The 8,467-nt window shown below is 42.4% G+C and overlaps 1 long non-coding RNA gene across 1 annotated transcript in view; it reads right to left on the reverse strand.

Annotated features, from left to right (window-relative positions):
- Positions 1 to 840: 840 nt before the first annotated feature.
- Positions 841 to 8,467, reverse strand: part of LOC115290000 — a 9,513-nt gene continuing 1,886 nt past the window's right edge. Inside the window, exons 2-3 of the long non-coding RNA XR_003907906.1 lie at positions 1,208 to 1,273; positions 841 to 862 (exon numbers count right to left, since the gene is read on the reverse strand). This is a non-coding gene — a long non-coding RNA (uncharacterized LOC115290000). The remainder of the gene's footprint in view (positions 863 to 1,207; positions 1,274 to 8,467) is intronic.

Genomic DNA, 8,467 nt, shown 5'->3' on the forward strand with positions numbered 1-8,467 from the left:
ACAAAATAAGGACCAGATACTACTGTGCCAGGAACAGATACAAAGATTAAATAAGTAAGTGCAAAGGGATAGTGCTTAGTAGGTGGAGGAGTCAGCTTCAGATGCAAAACTGATGTAAGTCCAGGAGATATCCCAAGCATGGAGACTAAAATACCCAGAGTCAAGCTGAAGTCATGGTTTTTACCATTGACTGCACATTGGAATCACCTGGGGAGTTTAAAAAACTACTGATGCCTGGATGCTGCCCCCCCACCCCGACATCCTGATATAATTGGGCTGGGGTGTGGTCTGGGCGTTATTCTTTTTTTTTAACTTAAAAATTTTAATTTTTTTGTGGGTTCAGGTGTCTCACCCCATGTCATTTTTACTCTATTGTTTTGACTTTGATGCAGGCTGGTTGGGTCTGAGGACCCAGAGTGAGGTCTCACAGGATAAGCCAAGGGAGTCCTTGGCTTCATGCAGAATAGAAATCAAAGCCAAGAGGAAGTGAGAGTAGAGTTTTTTGAACACATAGAGAGACCTGAAATAGAGTATTCAGGAGACTCAGAAAGGAGAGTGAGTCTCACCTCTGCTTTGGGTCTGGGGTTTTTATTGAGGATTGTGGTCCAGTTTGTGTCTTCTCAGACATCCAGGGACATAGACGAGTGTTTAGGTGTCCTCCATAAGTCACTTATGCTCTGGATCCAGGGGTCTTGGTGATCCAGTGGTCTAGGAAAACATTCCTGACAACCCTGCCTGGTCACTCCTTAGATATTACCTATTGTGCTAGAAGCCTCCAAAGAAATCATTAACTCCTTGACCTTTACAAGGAGGACATACATTACCTGTTTCATAAGCTGTGTGGAAGGCAGGGGTGCAGGTCCTAGGAAGAACAGAATCAGGAAAAGGAAGAACAAAAGCAGTTTTTCATGAGGTCCCTTTATTTTATTTTTTTTTAAGTTTATTTATTTATTTTGAGAGAGAGAGAGAGAGAGAGAATGAGAATCTCAAGCAGGCTCTACACTGTCAGCATAGAGCTTGATGTGGGGCTCCATCCCACGAACCCAGGAGATCATGACTCGAGCCGAGATCAAGAGTAGGACATCCAACCAACTGAGCACCCAGGCACCCCTAATGGGGTTAGTTTCCCTATCTCACCCACATTTATACCAGTAGATTCTCTTCTTAATTTCATCCCATTGTTTTTGTAAATAGGTAATACTTGTACCTGTACAGATGACTACACAGTATAGTCTTCTCACATGCTTGTCTTCCAGTCACTCAGTTCCTCTACCTAGTGGATAGTTTAGAATTCAAAACAGATAATATGTTTATTTTTTATTCCTTTTTATCTGAAAGGACTTTGTATGCACACTTTTCTACATCTTACATTTTGATATAACTGTGTCATACAGATTATTCCATTTTATTATTTTTATTTTTTAAATATATTTTTAAATGTTTAATATTTATTTTTGAGACTAAGAGACAGTGCATGAGTGGGAGAGGGGCAGAGAGAGAGGGAGACACAGAATCCAAAGTAGGATCCAGGCTCTGAGCTGTCAGCACAGAGCCTGATGCAGGGCTCAAACTCAACCACGAGTTCATGACCAGAGCTGAAGTTGGACATGCAACTGAGTGAATCACCCAGGCATCCCTGGATTATTCCATTTTAATACTTAGAGGGTGTCTTTTTCTTTTTATAAACATACAGCCAAGTTATTCCATTATCTGGATATGCTTTAATTTGCTTAACCAGTCTTCAAATGATAGGATTTAAGTTGGTCCCAGCCTTGCTTTGACAAATGATGCCCCAGTGAATAAACTTACATGGCTTGTATAGGTATAGTTGTAAGAAAAATGGGTTCTCAGGGTCAGTGGGCAGGTGTACTTGTAGTTGGAGAGTGTCAAGCAGACCTTATGGAGGCTGTGTTTTTCTATCAATAATGTGCTGGGGAAAAGAGCATCTCTTTCCCCATGGTAAGGTGTATTATCATTATTTGATTTTTGCCAAGCTGATGGGTGAAAAATGGTCTATCAGTATATTTTAACTGCATTTTCACCATTTGGAGTGATGTTAATACTTTTTTCATATATCAAATAGCCATGTATTCCTTTCCTGTGAACTCTCTGTTTTCTTTACCCAAGGTTTTTTAAAAAAAGTATTCATTTCTTGTTCTTATTAATTTAAAGAAGCTCTTTATATAGTAGAAAAATGAGCCTTTTGTATCTGCTTTGTATTTTTGTCTCAGTTGTCTTTTGATTTTACTTAATAAATACTCTTTTATGGGTCTTTTCTCTTATGACATTTAGATTTTTAGTCTTTCTCAGAAGGGACTTCACTACCCTGACATTAAAAAAGCAAATTTACAAGATTTTTCTTGTGGTTTCCAGAATTTGGAAGGATAGTTTTGTTTATGTTTCCAAATGAATGTTAGAATAAGCCTGTTTATTTTCTAAAATCCATGATTTTCAGCTGGATAGCATTTAAGGGCTACAAGTTTCCCTAAGAGGAATTGAAATCCAGAGAAGCAACATTAAGCCTCCCTACCTGTTCTGGACATCCTGAATTCCTTATAATTTTAAATCCTTGACTGTTTTTCTGTGCTTGCTTCGGCAGCACATATACTAAAATATATTAAATCTGAGACTTTTTGTCTTTTTATTTACTATTACAGTGGAGGAAAAGTTGCCATTAACATCTGTTGATTGTTTACATGGAATCAAGATTTGTGCAAGCTCTCCAGATGATTCAATAGAGTGGATATGTAACGGCAGGAAGAGGGGATGTGGGGAGGGCCATTAGCTGTAATCCAGGAAAGCAAACTTTGTCACTGTGTTGCTTAGAATTGGCCGCCCATGGTGATAATAAAAGCCCAGACCGGCTAAAGGTTTATTATTATTTATAGATTCTCTTTAGGAAGGTACCCCTTGTTGTCTGTCCCCAGGGCCAACTGCCCCCACCCCTCGGCACACCACTCTTCCAGAGAACAGCCAAGGATGAGAAATACCATTTTAGAGTTCTTCTTGTCCCCACCTCTTGCATTCAGTTATCTCGCATGTTCTCTTTGAACTATCTCTTTTCTCTTTCTTTCACTTCCCCAACCTTTTGCCAGAAACCACCTAGAGGCCTTCAGCATCTTTCCCCAGGACTTTGGTCCCACTCCTCACCATCTGTCCTCCATATTGCTTCTAGCCCCAGTCCTTTGACTTTCTGTGCCAATGGGATTCTAATATTTCCCTTTTTGTTGAACCCTACTTGCCCAACATCCTCCTGCCATTGCCCACTGAGATTGGCTCTTTAGACCAGAGCACTACATTACCATTTGGAACAAACCAATCTTTCCCATGTCCCAGAAACTCTGCATTCACTAATCTTGACATCTGGAATTTTTTAAAAATGTTCGTTTATTTATTCAAAATTTACTTATTTTGAGAGGGGGGGGGGAGGGAGAAGGGGCAGAGAGAGAGGGAGAGAGAGAATTCTAAGTAGGCTTTGCACTGTCTGTGCAGAGTCTGATGTGGGACTCAGACTCATAAACCATGAGATCATGACCTGAGCCAAAGTTGGATGCTTAACCAACTGAGCCACCCAGGTGCCCCTGGAATTTTTTTTAATCACTGAACTCTTCTTGCATAGAAGACTTGATTATTATGAGTGATGTGTTTAAGAAACTAGTATTCGGGATCTACTGTGTATCAGGTTCTGAATTAGTCTTTACATATTCTATCTCTTGATTTCCACTTTGCATATGAGGAAACTGGGGCTCAGAAAGGCCCAAGGCCACACACTGTTGCCATGCAAGCGTCAGTATGTCACCATGCTCTTCTCAGGCAAACTGGGGGATATATAGCACTATGGCTCCCAATATGAGAGCATCAGACTCCATAGCCCTCATGTTTCAGATGGCACTGGAGGGGGGCCTCCTGACAATATTTCCTAGTAGTCTTTTTCTTATTTGCTGGGACACTGAATACATCTGTGGGCAGGCACTGAGTTACAGAATGTGTGTGGAGAGGGTGAATCATCCAGCACGTGTCAATTTATTTATAGTTGTTTTCCTGGTGTCATTTGACCCACTACCTATTTTCTTTCCAGTTTAACTCTTATCTAGTATAGATGTTCTATTTTTTAATTGTTTTGTTATATTTTGGATTTTTAGGAAGCCCTCTAAACTCTACTATGTAGTGTATTCAGTGGTTTCTGGGTGTGGCAGATGTTTATCAAGCTTCGGGCCTAACAAGTCCTTTTCTAAAGTTAAGATTCCTGACCCTGAGGGCTGCTTGACCAGCTTCCCTTGCAGCTAGGGCATGGGCATGTGGCTCAAGCTCTGACAATCAGCTGCAAGATGTCAGCTTGGATGCAAATATCATAAAGGAGGTGCTGTGCAGAATTCCTTCTAGCAAGGAGGCTGAGGGACAGACATTCAGTTGTCAAAGGTGGCTGTGGCCTGTCCTGGCTAATCCTGCGCCCAGCATCAGGGGTGTGGGCAGAGATGCCTGAGCCCAGTGGCCAGAGCAAGAGCATTTCCACTAGCAGAATCTATGATATAACTTGGGCATCACTCTTGAACAGCAAAAGCCTGATTCTCTGGCCCTCCAGAAGATCTTCAATTAACTATTTTTCTGCTTAAACTAGCTTAAATAGGTTCTTTTTACAAATCTCACTGATAAAATGAGGTAGTTGTGTATCTTGTGGCTTCATTTTTCTGTTTTAACTGCTTTCAATGCCTTCCCGCCCAATCTCCCAAATTCATGCATTATAACTATGAAACTATGAACTATGAAACACCAGAGATTATGGAGATCATTAGGGCCCAAAGTTAAAGACAACACAATGCAAGGTTCTAAGTATTTATATTCAGGGAAGGACCACTCTCAGTCTCAAAGTCTTCTGCATAATCTTATCACTTATAACTTGCTGCAAACTTGATAAATCCTTATTAGAATAAGAAATATTTGGGAGATAGAGGTCTTTTGGCAAAGTGATCTCTTCTCAGGATGGCTCCCTAAAGGCTGATGGCCAGGCTCAGGTCAGTCGTATGTGAGGCCAGAACCAGCCTGGTATAAAAGCTGACATTTGTGGCCATTATACCCTCCTTGGCTTACTCTGGCCTTTAGTTCTGTCTCTTCCTCCTCTGAAACTCTATTACAAAGAAACACATACATGTTTAGCTCTCAGTGAACTACTTTTCCATTGTGCAATAATTGTTTTATGTTGATTTTATATCTCTGATTAAACAATCCCTCAGGGGCAAGAACTACATCTTGTGTTTCCTTTATATTTCTTATAGCGTTGAACAGACTGTCCTGAGCATTGTAAGGGTTTGTTTCATAAACATTTGCTGATTGATTTCTCTCTTGGAGCTGTGGAGTGTAAATTACATGAATGTCTTGTTATTATAAAATGTCTCTGAGTGTATGTGTGTGTGTATGTGAGGGAAAGAGAAAGAGATAGATAGAGAGAGATCTGAGGGTCAATAAATCATAAACTCCAGGCATGGAGTTTGGACCTAGAAGTCAAATACACAAGTCTTAGCCTTGTGAGCAACCCACCGTTAGTTTGTCATCTATAAATTGGGGCTTATAACAATGCCTACTCTAACTACCTCCTGAGATTGTGGGCTTCAAAAGAGATAGTTTGTATTTAAGGCACCCTTATTATTGTAAGTGGGACCAGAGAGGGGAGTTGAGAAGAGGCTCTAAAGTTAGTGTATAGAGAAGTGATCAGAGCTGACATGACCCTCTGGGTTTGGAGCCACTTGCTTGGGGTCAACAGGTTTTATAACACTGGACTACTGGGTTTCCAAGTATTTCTAGATAGCAGGCATCCTCCTCTTTATCCTCCACTCCTAGCCAAAGGAATCAATTCTACTTCAGACTTTATAACATCTAGACCTGTAGCCTGATACCTTGTATCACTCTCACCTTGGTTCAGGCCCTGGTCCTACCTTACAGCTTAGGCCTCTTTCTGCCTCTGGTCTCTAGCCTCCTCCCCCATGGCCCCCACATGGTGGGCAGTTATTGACCTAAAAAAGCAAATCTGATCAACATCACTTGTCTAAGAAGCTCTGTTGGATGTCTAAACCTATATATTTATGGTATTTCCATACCTAAGAGGTAAGCCCAGTTATGAGGCTGTTTCAGTCAGGTGAGAGATGTTGGGTGTGTGAACTAGGAAGGCTCTAGAGGTAGAAAAGATTAGACAAATAAATATATAAAACAAGAAACTCTCTGTGTATGTGTGTGTATATAAAACATGAATAATGGTTATTTCTAAAATTTCTTCTATTCATTCAGATATTCAATATATATTTATTGTGTGCCCACCATGTGCTGGGTACCATTCTAGGCACTGCAGATATGAGGGTACAACATAGATACAGATCTTGCCTTCTTAAAGCTCACTTCTAGCTAGGAAAGAAAGAACACACAGAAAATCAATAGAAAATCCATCAGGGCCATGTGAGAGTGACTGGGGGAAACACTTGAGATAAATTGGTCAGGAGAAAGTCCTCTGAAGAGGAGATATTTAAGCTGAACCTAAATAAGGAGCAAGAGTCAGCCAAACACAGATCTAGAAAATATTCCAGATAGAAGAAAAACAAAGAGTAAAGGCCCTTGAATGGGAAAGCGTTTGGCATTTTTGAGGACAACATGCCCATGTGAATACCAAGCAGTGTACTGGGGAAAGTAGTATGGGATAGGGTAAAAAGGGAGCCAGGGGTTATAACATATCATTGTCAGGATTTTTAATTTTATTCTAGGGTTAGAAACCATTAGGTGACTTCGAGCCACGAAGAGAGAGACACAGAATGGCTTATCTTTTAAATGGGTCCCTGATAAGAAGATTGTGTAGGGGTCAGGATGGAGACGGGCATAAATGGTAGCAGGGACAAATCTGGCTAATGTAGTATTGGCTCTGGTGAGTTGTTGATGGCATGGCTTGGAGGTATCCAAGGACATGGAGGGCAGTGGTCAATTACAGGGTTTATTTTATGGGTCAAACTGACTGGATATGAGGGTGAGTGGCAGGAAGGAATTAAGGATGACCTAGGGTGGATGGTGATGTCATTTGCTAAGACAACTGGGAAAGGAATAGATTAGGGGAGAAAAGTTGTATTTGGCTTTGGACATGTTAAGTGTGAGATGTAAGTCATTCAGTGAGGTGACAAATGGTCACTGGAGAAATGTCTGGAGCTCCTGGAGAGGTCCTTGCTATAGATTTATATTTGTGAATTACCAGCATGTAGATAATATAACAGTCATGAGGCTGGGAGGGATCACCCCAGGAGAGAACATAACCATATCAGAGCCCCACGGTGGACAGCCCTGGAATATTCCAGAATTGACCAGTAGAGAAAACAGGGTCTGAGAAGCTGGAGGGACAACCAGGAGTGTGGAGCTTCCTGAGCTCCCACAGAGGAAGGTGCGTCCAGATATCTGGAGGATATGGTCAACTATGCACAGGTATCACAATAAGTGCAGTAAGACAAGGGTAGAAATGAGATAAGAACACAGGATTTGGCAACATTTAGGTCATTATGATGACTATGACAAAAGCAGTTTGGGACACAGGCCTGACTAGAGTATGAGGAAGGAGAGGTGTGAATGTATAGTTGGCAAGGGAACATAGCTTTCAAGAAGTTTTGCTGAGAGGTTGGATCATGGATGTTTTTGTTATTTCTGTTTCTGTATTCCAACCATGAACACTTATGACGTACATAATACTGTAATAACATATACTCTGCAGATAGCACCCCACTGTTTATGAGAGGAGAAACTCCTCAATACAACATGGAAGCCCTTCATCTCCCCTCCCCTGCTACACCCCCCACACGGCCAGGATCATTTGGTTACACACTTATCACCATCCAGTGTCACCCACGCGTTCCTCCCACAGCTGCAGATAAAGCTCCTTTCCTGCCTTCTCCTTCCCCAGGCTCTTAGAGAGGTAGGATGGGAAGCTAGGGAAGAGAATTGGGTCTCAAAGTCAGTCAGGTGTGGGTTCATTCCTGGATCTGACATTTACTAGCTGTGTGATTTTGGGCAAGTCTCTTAACGGCCCGTGCCTCAGTCTCCTCATCTGTAAAACGAGGTTAGTAAAATCCACGCACACACTGTTCGTTTGGTGATGCCTGAGCAACAGCTACGGTGCCTCGATTTGCTTCAGCGTTGCGCCCTCTTGGGCCATAACAGGTGAGGACTGAGACGCTTCAGAAATGTGACCCGCAACAGGGGCCCCTCACATGACCCTGAGATACCAGACAGTGTCTCTCTCCCCATACAAGGCACGTGCGGGTCGAGTGACCCGTCTTTCCAGTCGTCCCACACTCTGGGTCTGTGATCACGCGCCCCCCACCCATAGCTGAGCCTGACGCGGCGGTGGCTCATGCGCCTTTCCGTCCCAGCTTCTAGCCACGGACCACACGTCCCATCCTTGCCGCCCGGCCCCGCCCCCTGCCCGGGGCGCGCCCCTCCAGTTTGC

The sequence above is a fragment of the Suricata suricatta genome, chromosome 4 (genome assembly GCF_006229205.1).
Source record: "Suricata suricatta isolate VVHF042 chromosome 4, meerkat_22Aug2017_6uvM2_HiC, whole genome shotgun sequence".
NCBI classification, from domain to species: Eukaryota; Metazoa; Chordata; class Mammalia; order Carnivora; family Herpestidae; genus Suricata; species Suricata suricatta.